The 17,219-nt window shown below is 40.9% G+C and overlaps 1 protein-coding gene across 26 annotated transcripts in view; it reads left to right on the top strand.

Annotated features, from left to right (window-relative positions):
* The window catches only part of WWP1 (WW domain containing E3 ubiquitin protein ligase 1), a 112,734-nt gene that overhangs the window by 3,607 nt on the left and 91,908 nt on the right, over positions 1 to 17,219 (top strand). For 10 of the 26 annotated variants that reach the window (XM_070631346.1, XM_070631368.1, XM_070631373.1 and 7 more), the window contains one exon: positions 14,319 to 14,414. The exons of 5 other annotated variants lie outside the window; for them this stretch is intronic. The gene's annotated coding sequence lies outside the window, so the exon portion shown is untranslated. Of the gene's footprint in view, positions 1 to 8,007; positions 8,129 to 11,861; positions 12,020 to 12,946; positions 13,130 to 13,580; positions 13,655 to 14,318; positions 14,415 to 17,219 lie in introns of those variants that run through there. 11 more of the 26 variants (XM_070631350.1, XM_070631359.1, XM_070631348.1 and 8 more) reach the window with 5 other exon arrangements.

Genomic DNA, 17,219 nt, shown 5'->3' with positions numbered 1-17,219 from the left:
GTCAGTATTCTTTTCCCACTGACTTTTCATCGACAGTGGAAATTTAACTGAAGGCTGTATGTGAGGGGTTTAAATTTACCTGTTTGGAATCTGTGTTAAACTTCTGTACTATGTAGATCTGAACTTCTGTTTCCTCCTTTGTGTTAAAATGGTAATCTCATTGCAGTGGCTTTGGTAGGTGATATTGAAATTTGTAAGTATTTATCACAGAATGGTTATTCTTCCATCAGGGAAAAAACGGAAGTTGATTTTTTTTTGTCTGAGAAAGTACACTGGTGAAATGTATGTATTAATTTCCTTTTGAAAATGTGTTGATTTTAATTCAGCTGTTTTTACAGATGAAATTTGTTCTCTTTTTATAAAAGCCTAGTCTATGAAAATTTGTGTTTTGGGAGCGTATAAATCAGGATCTGACTTCCAAAAGTATATATTATGACATTTCTTGATTTTGCCATTACATAAAAAACTTTCTCATTTTAAAAAAAAGATTTACCATTAAGTTCTTAGTATACTCTTCAAATTCATATGTTTAAACAACTTTTTTTGGAATATATTATGTAAAACCATATGTCAGATAATTCCTAAGTAATAAGGAAGGTTGACATTTGTCTTGACGTTCCTTAAACCTGTTGTTTGTTCACATATTAATGGAACACATATGGATGTACCCACCACGGGCCAGATACCGTGCCGGGTGCTGGGGCCCAGTGCTGGCAGGACAACGTGAGTGAGGCCTGTCTTCTTGGAGCTTGGAGTTTAGTGGAGTCGCTAACATCAGAAAGGGCGTAGACTGTTGTCTTCTGAGATTGTGTGAATATTTGAGAGTATAATTAATTACTCCTTTTCCCTGGATTTTGAACAGATTATACAAAAACACAGGGAACCAGGTGAGCATTGTTTTGGTTATTTATTGCTGTATACGAAACAACCTAAAGCTAGGTGACTTACAGCGACCGTGATGAGATGGGCTCACAGCTCTGCTGTCCTCTTGTTTGTTGTTGTGCTTGTGGTCGCTCTGATGGCTGCCTCAGCTGCAGCTCAGCTGTTGTGGGCCTTCTCTCTTTCTCTTACTCTCTCTTCCTCCATATAGTCTTTAGTTTCAGGGCTCCTTCCTCTCTGTGTGGCCCTTCCTCCTGGGGTGCGGGCCTTCTGTGGTGGCTTAGGGCTCACAAGTGTGCGAAAGCAGAAGCGACCAGGCCTTCTTAAGACATGGGCTTGAAACCAGCACGGCATCATTTCTGCCACATTCTGTTGGTTAAAGCAAGTCACAGGTCCAGCCCAGATTCAAGGGAAAGGGAGTAGACAAGTACGTGAATCCCAGGATTACACCAAAACAGGGCTTCTGGAGAACTGTTTTGGAAGCTGAGACTTAAGCTTCCTGGTACTTTTAGTACTTTTGAGTCTGGGCATGTCAGACGGAACGTCGAGTCGAAAGTGCAAATGATGGCATATTTGGCTTATTGCAGAGATGGAAATAGCCAGCACTGTCCTTGGGTAGAAAAGAAGAGAACGTTGTGCACCTCTGGGGTTGACCCAGTGTGCTGCCATAATGGGGCACGATCAACATGCTCTACTTGAGGGCTGTGGACCTCTGGGGTTGACCCAGTGTGCTGCCGTAGTGGGGCACGATCAACATGCTTTACTTGAGGGCTGTGGACCTCTGGGGTTGACCCAGTGTGCTGCCATAATGGGGCACAATCAACATGCTCTTCTTGAGGGCTGTGGAGTCTAAGAAGTGCAGAGGCCAGAGTACAGGCCGCTCTGCAGCGGTGAGGTACCCAGTTTCACAGATGGATCAGCAGACTTCGGTCGGCGCCCTGTGCAGAGGACGGGCCACGGGAGGCAGGGATCCGGCCCCTTAGCCCGCATGAGATTTAGGGTAGCAGGGGTCCTTGGCCAGTTCCTCTGGCCTTAACTGGCCTTAGAAATAGTATTTCCTATCTGTAGTGTCCTGAGATAGGTTGGGAGGAGCCACTCTTCCTTGGAGAGGAGTCCTGGTAGTGGAGAGAATGCCCCTTCCTCGTGGAGGCTGGAAGGGAAGTCCTCTCTCCTCAGGCAGTGGAGGGGCAAGGGGATGCGTGTCGTGGGAGCAGATGAGTCGTCGATTGCTAGCTGGGCTTCCCTCACTTCATCTTCATCACTTATCCTTCTCTCACTAGCAGTTTATCTTAGTCTCAGTACTATCTTTTTTTTTTAGTTCAAGTTATCTGCTAAGTAATGTTATGGCTAACTGTAAAATTGAAGAAAATGAGTGTCCCATTGTCATTACATTATAGCTTCTGAGTGGAATAATCAATATATTTTATTTAAAGAATTGAGGTGTAGATTTGGAGCATTTCTGAAGCATTTCATGTACACTCGGGCCCCTGCGTCCTGGTGCAAATCTCTGCAAATTTCTGAATCTAGTACGCTGGCTGGCGACGGGAGAAGGTGACCGAGTGTACTGAGAAACTCGATTTATATAAATAGGAAGGGCTAGGGTGCAAGGAGGGGGCAGATAGAATTACCTTCAGGTGTTTCTTTATGGCTCTCCTCCTTGCTCTAAATTACACAGGTAGTTTAAAAATGTACTAGCGTTAACAGAATTGTGGGTGTGATGGCTTTTTATTTAACTAAGGGAAACATGTTCTTTTGGTAACTGTTTAGTATACCCATAATTAGGGTTAAATGGGATGGGTGAAACACACTGTTGAGTCCTGACTTGAAGTAGGCTCCTCCACTCATGTACCAGCCCCAACTTGTTTGTGTTTAGTTAGTGTGGGGAGACTTAGTCAAATGAACTTGCTCTGTATAAATTAGGACATACTTTACCTTAGAAGTAAATACATTGGATCGCGCTGCTCTTACCGTGTAGGAATTGAGGCTTTCTGGCACGTGGGTAAGAGCCGCAGCTTCAAGTCAGGCCGAGCTGGCGTGTGTCGGTGCTGTTAATAGCAGTGTCGCTCAGCAGCTTCTGCAAAATGTGAAGCATATCTTCCTTCTGGGTTTTTGTAAGGATTGATTAAAGTAATGTTTGCAAAGCAGAAAGTGTGGTTCTTGGGACGTAAGCAGCCCTGAAATCACTTTTATTGCTCTGAATTCGTTGTTATTGATATGTTGAAAATTCAAACAAGTGGCTACCCATTTCTCAAAGACGTCTGTAGCTGAGTTTCGGCATGTGCAGGTGTGTACATCAAATCTCACCTCTTAACTTAAAGAATGGGTTGCCAAAAGGTGAAGAAGGCATTTGAGAAAGACGCTGACTCAGCACAGCTGGCCATGTATCAGCCGGCGATGGTTTGGCTGTGCAATCTGGGAACAGGAAACTGTTGACACCGTCATTACATGAAATGCAGTGTGGACCGGTGTTTGTCAGAGCACCATCTGTGCATCACAGTCATCTGGGATGTTTGCTGAGCATGTAGATCCTGAGCGCCCATCGAGATCTATGGTGTGCTTCTTGATGGTGGAGCTCAGGAATCTTCTTTGTCGTCTTTGTTCTATTGGTGAGGAAGATTAAGCCTGAGCTAACGTTTGTTACCAATCCTCCTCTTTTTGCTGAGGAAGACTGGCCCTGAGGTAACATCCGTGCCCATCTTCCTCCACTTTATATGTAGGACACCAACCACAGTATGGCTTGACAGGCGGTGCCTAGGTCCACACCTGGGATCCGAACCGGCAAACCCCAGGCTGCTAAAGTGGAGTGCGCCAACTTAACCACTACATCACCAGGCCAGCCCCAGGAATCTTCGTTTTAACAAATGTCTCAGATGATTTTACACACATTGGTTTGAGAATTGGTAGAAGCCGCACTGGTAGTTTGGAGTTCTGGTGCTCTCTGAGACCGTTTCTTTAAGCTCTAGTGTTCAATAAATACACGTGTACAGTGTAAATACAAAGAGAGCTTAACATCTGAACCTTTCAGATGTTTAAAGAGGCTTAAGATGATTGCCAAGAGCTTGATGCAGACGAACTGTGGAAACCCGACCGGGTGACTGCAGCAGGCGTGGGCGGAGGAGCAGCCCGGGCAGCCTCTTCAGAGGGGCTCGTACTGCCCCAGGAGAAGAAACTCTCCTGAATGAAGATATTTCTTTTTAAAACATGCCTACCTAAACAGTTAGGGTGGGTATTGTGATTATGAGATAATCTGATTGCTTTGTCTAGCTAAAATAAGCTGCTCAAAAATGGACGTTTTGATTGAAGTGTGTCTAATTTGGAATTTGGTCTTTTGGGTAGAAAGTAAGTTGGGTGGGGGCTCCGATCTCTCTCTTGTGGGGAAAAGCCATTGCTTAGCTTAAGGCCGTTGACTTAGGAAGAAAGTCATGAGAAAGCTTTAAATTTAAGTCGATAAATTGAAAAAAACAAACCTTGGAACTTCTTTTCTCAGACTTTTGCTCATGGCAGTAGTGGTGACAGCCTGTATCTATCACTTAAACCCGCCTGTGTCCTGGGGCCTATCTGTATTGGAACAGCAGATCTTTAAATTGGGGCTGTTTATGGAAAAACTTAACCTATGTTTATATCAACCATATTTTTATCGTGTTAGTACATTTTGTGGTTTAAAGAAAAAAAAGCCAAACCCATGATTCTTTCTGAATTTGAGTGGAAAGGATTAGTTGGTATTTGTTTCAAGAGCCTATTGTTTTTGTGTTTGCTTTCACTGACTTTGGGACCAGTTCTTTGAGGAGAAAACAGCAATAAACTCATCTCTTTGTCTTGTGAGCTGTGAAATACAATGTCAGTGTTTAGATGTGAATTCTCAGCATGGAAAGTCTACATTATACTCTGGAATTTCATTGTTCTAGGTTAAAAGTTTTGGTAATTATAACTTGCTTTAAAACTTTCTTTGTGATTTAATTTTCCTGTAGTGTTTACTATTTAACAGTTTAGGCCTTAAAGTAAGACCAGCCTTTTGTCTGCTCAGTGACCTTGTTCAGGTTAACCTCAGATTAAGCCCTAGTTTTATCATGTGTAAACTGGGTGTTCATTTGTAAAGTGTAATGATAATACCTAATTCATAGATTTCTCAGTGTGGCTTAAACCTGACACTTAGTATTCAGTAAATAGTCGCTATGATGGGTTCCTCATACCTTGTCATTGATGTCAGATGTGTTTCAGAATTTGATTTTTTCTTCATTTTGGAAAGGTAATGAACTCCGTATACTACATTACATAAAAGCCCAGTGCAGTGTGGGGCGGCTCCCTGTCCTTCTCTCTTTGGCCGGTGTTTAAGTATGGTTAAATAAGGACAGTAAATAGCCACACATCTGGTCAGATTTTGCTGCCAAATGAGTACAGGTCACTTTAGTTTTTGCCACCAAATGAGTTAGGAAGGAACTTTAAATTTTTATAGCTATTTGAATTTGGGATTTGTGGATTAAGGGTAGCGTCTGTGTATTTTTACTGTATTTTAAACTTGAGAAGAATTACATTATTCTATAAATAAAGTTTTAGGTGCTTCATTGATCATCTCATTTTGGAAAGTTTCTGTGTATTTTGGATTCTACTGTTTTCCTCTAAGAGTGAGGATAGCTGATGACAGTTTATACTTAGCAACCTGCTTTAAAATTCTTAGGACGAGAGTTTGTAAATAGTAAACATTGTGTCTGATACTTGAGTAGCTTTAAAATATCTTGAAATTGTGTATTTCCAACAAAAAAAATTAGCAGTACTCTATTCCTCTCAAGTGCTTAACTGTAGTTTTGATCTGGTGCTTCCTGTAGATGTGGGGCTCTCTCTCATTTTGCAGCGTGGCTATGCGACTGAAGTGCCTTCCTCAACCTGCTGTCGTCCTCTGAGTGGTCGTGGAAGTGTGGTAGAAAAATACTGGAGTTTCTCTGCCTCAGAGAAATTGAGAAGGTGGTAATGGGAGGCTGTTAGGAAGTTAACACTTAATGGGCACCTTCTGTATTCCAGATTCCGGAAACAATTCTGGTTTCCGACAGTTGACGTTAACACTTCTTTTCCCCTTCGCAAAACTACACCAGTATCCTTAATTTACACCTAAGAAAACTGAGACTCAGAGGCTAAATGTACACAGATAGTACAGGTGAAGTTTGGAAGTAGGTTGGTCTGACCCTAAAAGCTGTTGTTTCTATTGCATTCCCCCAACATGCTCTTGCACTAGAAATTGGCACTTTGGAATTGAAGAGTTAGCAAATCTCCATGGCTGCTTGAATGCTGGTAAATTAGAATCCTTAACGTATTTAAAAATACTCAGGAAATGCTTAGGGGTGACTGACTTCGGGCCATGATAGCCTGGTGGCCAGCACAGTACGGGACAGTCCTAGCCTCGTCAGCAGGCCTGGGTTTGCCTGACATTCAGAAGTTTTGTGTAATCACCTCTCAGCGGTCAGCTTCAGCTCCAAGCTTTCATGGCTCTGCTTTCTGCTGCTTCATGAGATGTGGCACGTACTGTGTATCTGAAGAATACCAAAACATGTAAAACTTTTGGATTCAAAGGAAAAAGTCTAGTAAGCAAGTGTTATATTATTAAAATACCACACTTTGAAACAAGTGAGCAATTATTTATGGAAATGTTGTGTCATTTTGAAATATGAGATTTCACATAATCTAATTACATGAAGTTTGATCTTCCCAAGTGGGAAGAATGTTATGTTGCCCTGGATGTTTTTCCAGAACACATGGAAATGATTTATTAGACACAGTCCCGACAGCTTACCTCCTTCACTGTGACTGTTCTTATGCTTTTACACATTATCTTGTTAAAGATTCCTTGTTGTCTCTCAGCCTTTAGGAAGTCTTTTCAATGATTAGCTTAAAAGCCCCAGAGAGCCGCCCTCCTGTGAAGTTCTTCAGTGTTTAAGGGATAAAATAAGAGAGTAGAAACTTCAGGTTGCTGTAGAAAACTGTTTATTTTAAGGCATGGATTTAGCTCAGCGTTTCTTACTTTATATCTGTTTTTGCAGTGCAAATGTAGTTAAAAGAGCATTGGCTTTGAGCTCAAGAGATCTGGGTTCAAAATCCTGACTTCCACTAGTTTTGCGGCCCTGGGCAATTCGCTTAAATTCCTGAAGCCAATTTTTCCCACATCTGTTACTAGGAAGAATAATGACTCTGAAGGCTAATTGATGATGTTAGAGGTAGTTTTTTTGTAACATGACTGACAAATAATGGGAGCTCAATAAATAGTCCCTGTTCTTACTATTTTTGGAGTGAGAGACCTGATGCAGATTCCAGGTTTAAGAGCCACTGTGTTTCTGTGTCACTCAGACACCCCTTGTCAGGGCCAGGGTCCCAGCTAGTCATGGTCTGTCGCCTGACTCGTCCACCTAGGGAGTATTTACACAGCTCTTTTTACATATTAACTTGATTCTGTAAGTTTGGAACCCAAGTTTTCAGATGCTCAGTGTTGTTTGAATTTTGTTTTCATAATTGGCATTGTGCAGTACAGGAGTGGGAAACCTGTTTTCTGCTGATGTTCACTAAGGTGCGGGGAAAATTACCAAATGCAAAAATATTTTGCTTTCAGTTTTGGTAATGTGCCATTGTAAATATAGCGTTGCACATTATAAGAAATTGAGAAATTATAGCAAGTTAGAGAAGGACAAACTCGTTCTCAGTACTGGATAACCATTTTGGTGTAGTTTTCCTTTGTTGACATAAATTTTAGTATCAGTTTTTTAAAAACAGAAATAGAATCATCTCCCTAAATTAAGAATAGGAAAAATAAAGTTAGTCAACACATGGTAAGTAAAAATGCATTTCAGTTTTTTATGATGACCTGAGGAGGAAAGGGATGGAGCAGGGAGGGAAGGGAAGATTGGCGTGATAAAAGACACAAAAATGGTGCCCAAATCCTGTTTTTGTTTTGTTTTTAAGAGCCGTAAATGTTTAGCTTAAAAATTAGGATAGTTGCTGCTAAATTTGATGAATGTATTTCCTCCTCACTAATGTTTTCCGATTAACAAAGTACAAACATTTTTGATACCTGTTACTTGCCGTGGAGAGAAACTATTATTTTCATTTTTTGGAAAGTTGGTATAATGTGTTTATATTTTTTAAAAGTGGCATTTTATGGAGCAACATCACCCTCTTGTGGCCTTCTAGAATATTGTCAGAGTTATGTTTTCACAACTGTAAGCATGAATTGAAGTTGTTCCTTGATGCTGGCCAAGGGCTCAATCAGGTTTGTAATCAGCATTCTTACTGTAAATTGGGGGTGGGGAGTAGAAAATAAAATGACTTATGCACTAGGATTGCAGCTTTGTAAAAAAAAAAAGTGTATTGGAGGAAAATAATGGTATAAAAATGAAAGCAGTTGCAAGTTAGGTTGGTGCAATTATGGATGATTCCTGCTGTTTCATGTTTTTATGAACTATGCAGTGTTTCTACAGAAGCACTTCTAAGCTAGAAAATCTCAATAGTTCTGGGCTCCGTTTCTTATTTAATCCGATTACCATGGCCCAGAGAAATTGAGATACCGTCTCATTCAGCCATTTAATGAGACCGCTTATTGTCCAGAACAGTGCTTTCTAAGCTGGTGACTCTTGGAGGAGTATTGTCTACATGAATTTTTGTACTTTTTTTCATTTTGATGAGAACTTTAAAGGGGAAAAAAGTCAATTCGAGAAGCATGGTAGTTCGTTTAAAAGAGCACCTAAAAACTAAGCAAGGCTGTTCGGCTTTAAGCCTGTGTTTACTTCCTTCTTTTTGAGGTTGAGTCATGCTAAGTCTCCTTCATGAGCAAGTATGTGTCAAATGCTCCTGGTGCCAGGCTTTGAGGGAGGCGTGTGGGTACAGTGGCGAGGGTTTGTCCTGCACTCTTGGAATTTACAGTTTAGTGAGAAAAATAAAGCTATTTTGATAAACACAAAAGTTTGAAATCTGGGATTCTGGATAAAAGCAGCTATAATTTATTGAGTGTTTACTATGTTCCAGGCACCATACAAGGTGCTTTTGGTGCTTTTTCTCAGGGTCAGCAATTTATTTTGGCATTTTGCTTTGATTTTGTGGGAGCAGTGCATATGCACCCAAACAGGTGTTTGTGGAGGCTCTGAAGCATCTCTGGAACAATAGGTTTCCTTGTACAGTACCAGTGGTTTGGCTATTATGGGTTGGGTTGGCTTTTGTGGCTTGGTTTTGATATCCTACCACCATTTATCACATTTCTGTGGGAAAATTTATACTGTGTCTTAAGCAGTCATCTTTCCCCCAGACTTTGAGAGTCCAATTGATGCATACTTTGGGGATTAGCATATGACTTCTGAATTATTTTGAATACTTAGGACTAGAGGGTGTCCAACTTTAATGAGCTGTTCTCCAGTTTATATATTTTTGGACATTTGAGTATGTTTTTCCTCATTTACTAAGTCCAGAGAGCGTTTTAGGTAAATTTGTCCTTTACTTTTATATTGAGCCTTTACTGTGGGCTGTGGAGATGAAATCAGATGGGTAAGGTGGACAGGGACCTGGAGCTCAGAATGAGCAGGGCAAAGATGGAAGAGGGTATAGTTGGGTTATAGTCCCACCTGTATAGGAGTTTTTAAATAATATTTTAGGTTAAAGTTTCAGTTCTGTGCTATATAAGTACTTTTTTCTTTAACCTAAGCAATTCTACAGTAAGTGTTTTATTAACTGTGAGTCTTCATTTAACACACATTTTTGAGTATTTAGTAAGGGCTGAGCACTGGGCTAGGGGCTGGATATTTGATCTTCTGCCTTGGCCTGGCCTTCCGTGTGTCGTGGTTACTGCCAGCGTAGCCTCTGGTCTTCCATCCAAAGTCTCTGATTATTTATTACTTTTTTGGGAAGGAATTTGCATTCTGTATAGACAAGAAGACCCTGTAACTCTTGCTGGCTCTAGGTTTATATGAAACACATTTTGTTTGAAAGGGTGTGTAGTTAGTTTTGCTTTGGGTAGGTCATTGTAACTATTTCTCGTTAATTGGGGCAAGCGCCTTGATAAGAAGCAAGTTAAATGGCTCTGCTCATGTTTTGTGCTGTGGCTGGAACCTTGCTTGCTCCCAGAATGAAGAATTGACTTGATTAGAATTAACTAGAATGAGAAAAAGAATTGAGTTAAATAGTTTGACTAGCTATTGGACTTGAATTTCTGTGAATTGCGTGAATTTTATGTGGAGAGTGACGAGGTAGTAAATTGCAGGAAGTCAATGGGCAGCAGTTGGAAGGGTGTGTGCCGTAATAATTTGAGGAGGGCTAAGTTAAATTCAGCAGGACTTTTGACTACCACACTCAGGGGCAAACAGTAACAATGCAGATGTTTGTTGATTTGAGGAAGGGAAAAAAATTTAATTTTCTAACTGAAATCTTGATTCTCTCTGGGTTCCCTTTTTTTTTTTTTTAAGGAAGATTAGCCCTGAGCTAACTACTGCCAATCCTCCTCTTTTTGCTGAGGAAGACTGGCCCTGAGCTAACATCCGTGCCCATCTTCCTCTACTTTATGGGGGAGAAGCAGGACGTGCTAACTTAACCACTCCACCACGGGGCCAGCCCCTGGGTTCCCTTTTTATTGCCAATTTTAACCATTTCCAAACTATGTGAACGCCTTGCTCTCGAAATTACTCTATGAGCAATCTACTGTATCAGTTGTATAATTAATACAAAATCGTGATGTGTATGGTACAGTTTAATGTAAGATTTTTTTGGCTTATTAGCTTGAAGTGGCAGCAGATACATAAACTAAGGAGAGGCAAATTTTGAGATAAGTTAATTGTAAAGCAGATTTTCCATGTAATTGTTTGAAAGGAGTAACATTTAAAAATAAAAAAATACTGTTGAATATAAACTCATTGTACACAAGAAAGTGAGATAGGTCAAAAATAGGGAGAGAATGAATTTACAGAAGGATAGATGTGAGATAAATATGAAAAAGAAAAGTCAAGGAAAGAGGCCTAGATTTCTGTTGCTGGAAAAGTAGAGGTAAAAATTGGAGGATGAGCGAAAACAGAACCAAAAGGCCTGGGAAAAATTAATGTATTTACTTCTGGTTTAAAATCTGAAATTGGGTGGAAATAAATAATAAGAGTTTAGTATTAATACCAACTTAGGAAATTTGACATTTTGAAGATAAATACATTTTTCTCATGAAAAACGCTTCCTGTGTTCCTCCCGTAAAGTGCCACATCTTGTGCACTAAAAGGAACTTTCAAATTGAAAGTTCAGAAAGATGGAGGAGAGAAAGATGAGGTTATGAGATCCTGTGATTAGATTGGCTTTTGTAGATTAAAATAAACATCCAAACTATAGTCAGAGGTTAAAATGTACCCATGCATCCCCTTCCATATTGTCCTTTGTCTGTTAGATGTTGCAAATGCTCTTCAAGAAACTAGAATGGCACTGTTTAAGAGTGTTTTTCTTTTTCTCCCAGTAGCACTTGTAAATTATCAAGAGGGTGACATTCCTGTGTTTTGCATTTAAGAGGATTAAATTAGTGATATATTTTTTTTAAAGATTTAATTTTTCTTTTTTCTCTCAAAGCCCCCCAGTACGTAGTTGAGTATTTCTAGTTGTAGGTCCTTCTAGTTGTGGCATGTGGGATGCTGCCTCAGCGTGGCCTGATGAGTGGTGCTATGTCCGCGCCCAGGATTCGAATTGGTGAAACCCTGGGCCACCGAAGTGGAGCTCTCGAACTTAACCACTTGGCCATGGGACCGGCCCCTAAATTAGTGATTTTTTACAGAGACGTCAGTGTGGACAAGTAAACTTTATAAGAAATCAGCTAGCATCTATCCTAAATAGTTAAAAGTATACATTGAGACCCTAGCACCAAGTTTATTTGAAGGTAGAGGGAAAGACAAAATGGTTGAGAGATCCTGGAAGGAAAAGGCCCATGGGAGATAGAATAGGAATAAAAATAATGTTAATGTTGCATTGTTAAAATTGGAAATGATTGCACTTAGCCTGTTTCCCTGAGATAAGTCCGTGGAAGTTTGAACCTGTGAGGTGCCGTGCAGACATAGTGATGATTGCCGAACGGTGCCACTCGGACGAAGGAGGCCCTGAGTCAAGAGGACGGATGCTGAATGGAGAGCGCAGTGGGGAGAACCGTTTGCAGGTGGTGAGCAGACCAGAGCTCTTCAAGTCCAGGGGGCAGTCGTCTGTGCTGGGCGATGGGATGGAGATGGGCAAGATAAAAGGCCAGTGAGTTGTTGGCGTACATGCAGAGACCGGGGAGTGAGGATGATGGCGTGGTGGGATGGTGAGGAAGAACAGTGGGACTGAGTGTTAGGAAGCTATTCAGGAAGTTGGAAATGTCTTTAGATCCTTGGGAGAGCACAGTGGTAATTATTGAGTGAGTTTGGTAAAAGTGAACGATTCTGAGGGCTAAGAGAGACCAGGTACTGAGAAAACTTCTTGTTCCTTCCTCTTCCCTGCTCCCAACATGTGGTCCCAGTGGTGTGATGTTCAGGCCTAGTGATGAGTTGTCCCTGTAAAATTGATTTTCCCTTCCTGAATATTTAGGTCTTACAGAAGTGTGAAATATAACAGAATAATGCTTTATTATAACGGGATTCCACTAGGAAAATCTTTTTGAGATACATCAAAAAAGCTGTCTATGCAGGTAGAGCCATTACGTTGTTAACTCAGGTTACCAAATGTCCTGATGTGCCCAGAACTGAGAAGTTTCCCAGGGAGCAGGACTAAAATCTGGATGGTCCTGGGCAAGTCAGGATGAGTTGGTCAGCCTCTTGTTTATTGTCCTATTTTATAAACTTATTGAAATGACCAGCAGTATCTTTTTATGAATGATCTCTCTATGTGGAAGTAATATCCTGTATTGTTTAAGATTAAATCTGCTATTACGTAGTTTATGTTTTTATGAAATACTTATTTTCTGCTTTAGAGTTGCTAAATCTTGGATATTTTAGGGCAAGGGAGGCTGGTCTTAATTCATCTGTCTTTATCTTCGCCACATTCATTGACTTTTACATTTTGTGCTGTTGATAAATAGCTTTGCCTAAATGCAGACTTTGTGGTCTTCCAGGTTCCACATTCAGGGGACTGAACTGGCACCTGTTATCTTGTTATTGATGTGCCTGTACCATTGTCTTGTTATTGAGATCTTTGCTGTGTATTAATACTGTCTTCAAAACGAGACTCAGTGTTGATGCTGGGACTTTTTCTTCTACCGTTTTTGTGTCCTTGCCACACCCACTTTACAGACTGGGTAAGCATGTTTATTAGTTGATCCAGGCAGATAGATATGTAACAGTATTTCTCTGGCTTTTCCAAGCCTTAACACTGTGCATAGTATGCAGAGTGGATCAGATCTGTTTTTGTTTTTTTAAAATGTTGCTTCTGACTTAAGAATGACTTCTTGAAGTAGGCAGGCAGTTGAGATATATCTTGTAAGCAAGGCTTTGATAGGTCTGTAACTTTGGAGGACTGGAAACATTGTTTATTGTCTACATCCAGGATTCTCCTTCTGTTCTTTGCAGTTGAATAATAGTGAACCTTTATAGAGTTCTGTGGCATTCTTAAAGGGTTGGGCTGGATGTAATCAGCTTACATAAAACTGACCGTGTCCTCTGGGCAGAGGTTATGACTTAAATTCATTTGGATGAATAACCAATTTGCTTGAAAGTTTGTGCAAACTCAGACTTTGTCTTTTGCCACAGTTGGTCGCACCGCTGTTAAGGGGCAGATTGGAAATGAAATAGAAATAGTCTGACTCCAGAGTGGCTCTTGAAAGGTTTGTGCCGCATCGTCTCCCGCCATTTGCTCCTCCTCTTCTACTCCCTCTGCTGGTCATGGCACCATCGCCTCCCCAGAGAGTGCGGTGGGAAGTTTCAGTTGTCCAGAATCCTCCTCCTTTCTAACCCTCCGCTATCCCATAATCATCTGGCCAAAGATCTCATGCATATCCTGAATTTTCCCTTCACACGACCAGTGCTCTGGTTCAGATTAAAGTCGTTATTTTAAATCTAGCCCCACTGCTGCCAAAGTTATTCTAAAATGCACTTCTTGTTATTGAAACCTGTCAGTGTATATTAGTTGCCTTCAGGATAAACTTTCACCTACCGTGCTTGGTATATTTAGAATAACTCATAAACTCTTCCAGAGGAGCCTGCACGGTTTAGATCGCCTGTTTGCCTGTTAGCCTCATCACCCTACACCATCCTCAATTCTGTTTTCCGGCCTTTCCAAGGTTCTCCGAATGCTCCCTGCCTGCCCTAGTTCTCTCTTGAAGGATTACACTCCAGGACCATTTATTCAAGGTTATCTTCCCTGTGAAGATCTTCCTGATTTCTGTAGGGTGGGTTACCCACTTTCTGGTGGGTGCCCCAGGTGTGCTGCTGTACATTCTGCATCTGTGGGAGGAGCTGTCACACTGAAAGCTGTCTATTTGTTTACAGGTTTTCCTCCTCGCTAGACTATGAGCGCCTTGGAAGAAGGAATCGTGTCTTACTCATCTTTATATCCTCAGTGTCTAGTACAGTTCCTGGTACATAGTAAGTGATTCCCTTTTTTTTTAATTAAAACTATGTTTAACAGTCAAACTCCATACGTGTTGACTGTTAATTATGCCCATGTCGACCGAGTAACACCCTGTCATAAAATATATGGCTGTAGACTTTAACACTCAGGAGGCTCGATTTCCCCATCTGAAAGATGGGAGCAGACCCCCTACTCAGACAGTGTTACTGTAATGCTCGGATTAAAGAATATGTATAACAAGGCTACCTTATATTTTAAATGCCACACCCTTCTGTGGTTAAAGGGAGCATGGGAACTAACTGTGTGTTGACAGTGATAATTTTTTCTCCGGTGTATCTTCCTTTTTCAGCAAGGTGGTCCCATTTTTGCACCGTCTGTGTCATGCGTTGTACTTTAGATTTGCGGTTACTGTTGCCAGAGGCCTACACTCCTGCCTCTGAGGGCCGGTGTCTGTACACAAAGGGAGGAATAGCTTGGTGGGAATCTGGGGAAGGAAAGATGGTCAAGCAGTAGACCGAACAGTCTTCTGCTTGGTTGTCTCTGTTTGCCAACCTGGGTAGTGTTTTAAACTTTAAAATTCTTAGCTCATCCTGTGCCTGTTTGTCTCCTTTGTTCTCAGCAGTTACCTTTCTGTCTAATTTGCTGGTAAAGTCCTTCGGTTTTTTTTCATCTACCTCCACCTGTGCTCAGGCCCCTCATTTACCGCCCAGAGGAAGGAGCGTCGTCTTCCTGGACGACTGGTTCTTGCACACCATCTGTGGGAACACTGTGCCTTTGCCTTCCTGTCCTTCCCGGGCTACACACGTAGTCCCTCACCATCCCACTTGATGGATTAGTGATCCCAGCGTTCCTGTATCTACTTCCTTGCCTTCTTGAAGTTTTTTAAAATTCTGTAATTTGAACATACTCAATAATATGTAACATATGGAAATTAATAATAAAAACAAACATTTGTGAACCACCCGCTCGACTTAAGAGCTCGGTCAGTACCCTCACAGTTAGAGCTACCTGTGAGCGCCTCTGCAACCCCATGTTGTTCTTTCCCCGACCTTTGTATGATCTGCTGTTCTAAATAGGTTTATTTTTTTAATCTCCTCCTCTTTTTCTAAAAAATAGTATCACAAATATATTTTTTTGTTTTAGGTTTCATAATTGTTCTGTTTGTAGGCTTTTTAAAGCTTGAACAAATGGTATTTTATTAGAGGAATATCTAATTTATGAATCTTTATATATTTCAAAGAAAATATTCAAGCATCATAAAAGAATACATAGGGGCTGGCCTGGTGGCTCAGTGATTAAGTTCCTGCACTCCTCTTAGGTGGCCTGGGGTTCACCAGTTCGGATTCCAGGTGTGGACCTGTGCACCACTTGACAAGCCATGCTGTGACAGGCGTCCCACATATAAAGTAGAGGAAGATGGGCATGGATGTTAGCTCAGGGCCAGTCTTCCTCAGCAAAAAGAGGAGAATTGGCAGCAGATGTTAGCTCAGGGCTAATCTTCCTCAAAAAAAAAAAGAAAAGAATACATAGAAAGATCTCAGTGTGCAAATTTAAAACAAGAAAAAAAGTCATGGAGACTTATATTCGGCCTGTCGATATTATTGTATGGCATAGAAAATAAAGCTCCTTATCCAGAGCATGGACATGTAGCAGAAACCTTTCCACACACTGGTGTCTTCAGTTTGTGCAGAAGTGTTTCCGTTAGACTCGGAGTGTGCTCCCTGGAGGCGTGACAACTTGTCATTCAGTTGTCCTTTGGCCTCAGCACTTCTTCAGGGGCTTCATTCCATTGTCGATTGTATATGCTTTTGAAACTTAGGATCCACGCTGCTCCGTGTTTCTGGATTTCTTTTTCAATCGTGGAATTATGGTGTTTTCAAGGGAAACGCGTAGGAAAGGATGAGGTCATAATAACCACTGCTGCATAATGCTCCATTGTGTGTGAGCCTAATTCATTTAACCATTTTTCTACCAGTGGACATTGCAGTATTTTTCCTGTTGTTGTTGTGAGGAATGCTTATACTTGGCACACAGGTACAGAAATTTTTACAGTGTGTATCTAGAATTGCTCATTGAATGACATGCAGATGTTCAGCTTTACATTGTAACACCAGCCGGTTTTCCAACAATTCTACCGATTTAAACACCTCCCAGCAGTGTACGACAGCCACAACTGTGCCACTTTTTCCCCATTATTTGGTACTCTCAAAATTCCTAGTTTTTACGATGTTTGTGAGTGTTAAAATAACATCTTCTGTGGTCTTAACTTGTATTTCTCTGCTGAATAATAAGATTCTGCGTCTTCTCACGTATTTATTTGCATTACAAGTTTCCTTGTTTGTAAAAGCCCTGCTCATGTTTTTTTGCCCATTTCCCTACTCTGTTGTCTTTTTGTTATTTTTATAGAAGTTCTTACATAATTTAAATATTAATCTTTAATGAGTTTTACATTTTGCAAATATCTCTCAGTTTGTGCCGTGTCTTAGTTTTCAGAGTGATGTCTTACTGTGAACAGAAGTTCTGGATTTCCACATAGGCAAAATATTCTGTCTTTTCTTCTTTGGTTAGTATGCTTGTTTAAGAATTGCTTCCATTCTGGGAAGACACAAAACGATAGTTTTCTGCTGTAGTTTCTTCTAAAAATTTTCGACTTTGCCTTTCCTATTTACATCACTAGTCCATCTTGAATTGATTTTGCATATGATGTGACGTGGGGATCCACTTTGATTTTTTCCACGTAAATTGTTTCAGGACCGTTTAATTGTCTCTGTTTTCTCACAGATTGCGTTGCCTACATCTGTCACCTGAGTGTGTCCTTA

This window comes from Equus przewalskii, chromosome 8 (assembly GCF_037783145.1).
Source record: "Equus przewalskii isolate Varuska chromosome 8, EquPr2, whole genome shotgun sequence".
NCBI lineage: Eukaryota > Metazoa > Chordata > Mammalia > Perissodactyla > Equidae > Equus > Equus przewalskii.
Note: the sequence above shows the minus strand (reverse complement) of the source record. Positions and strands in the feature narration are given on the sequence as shown.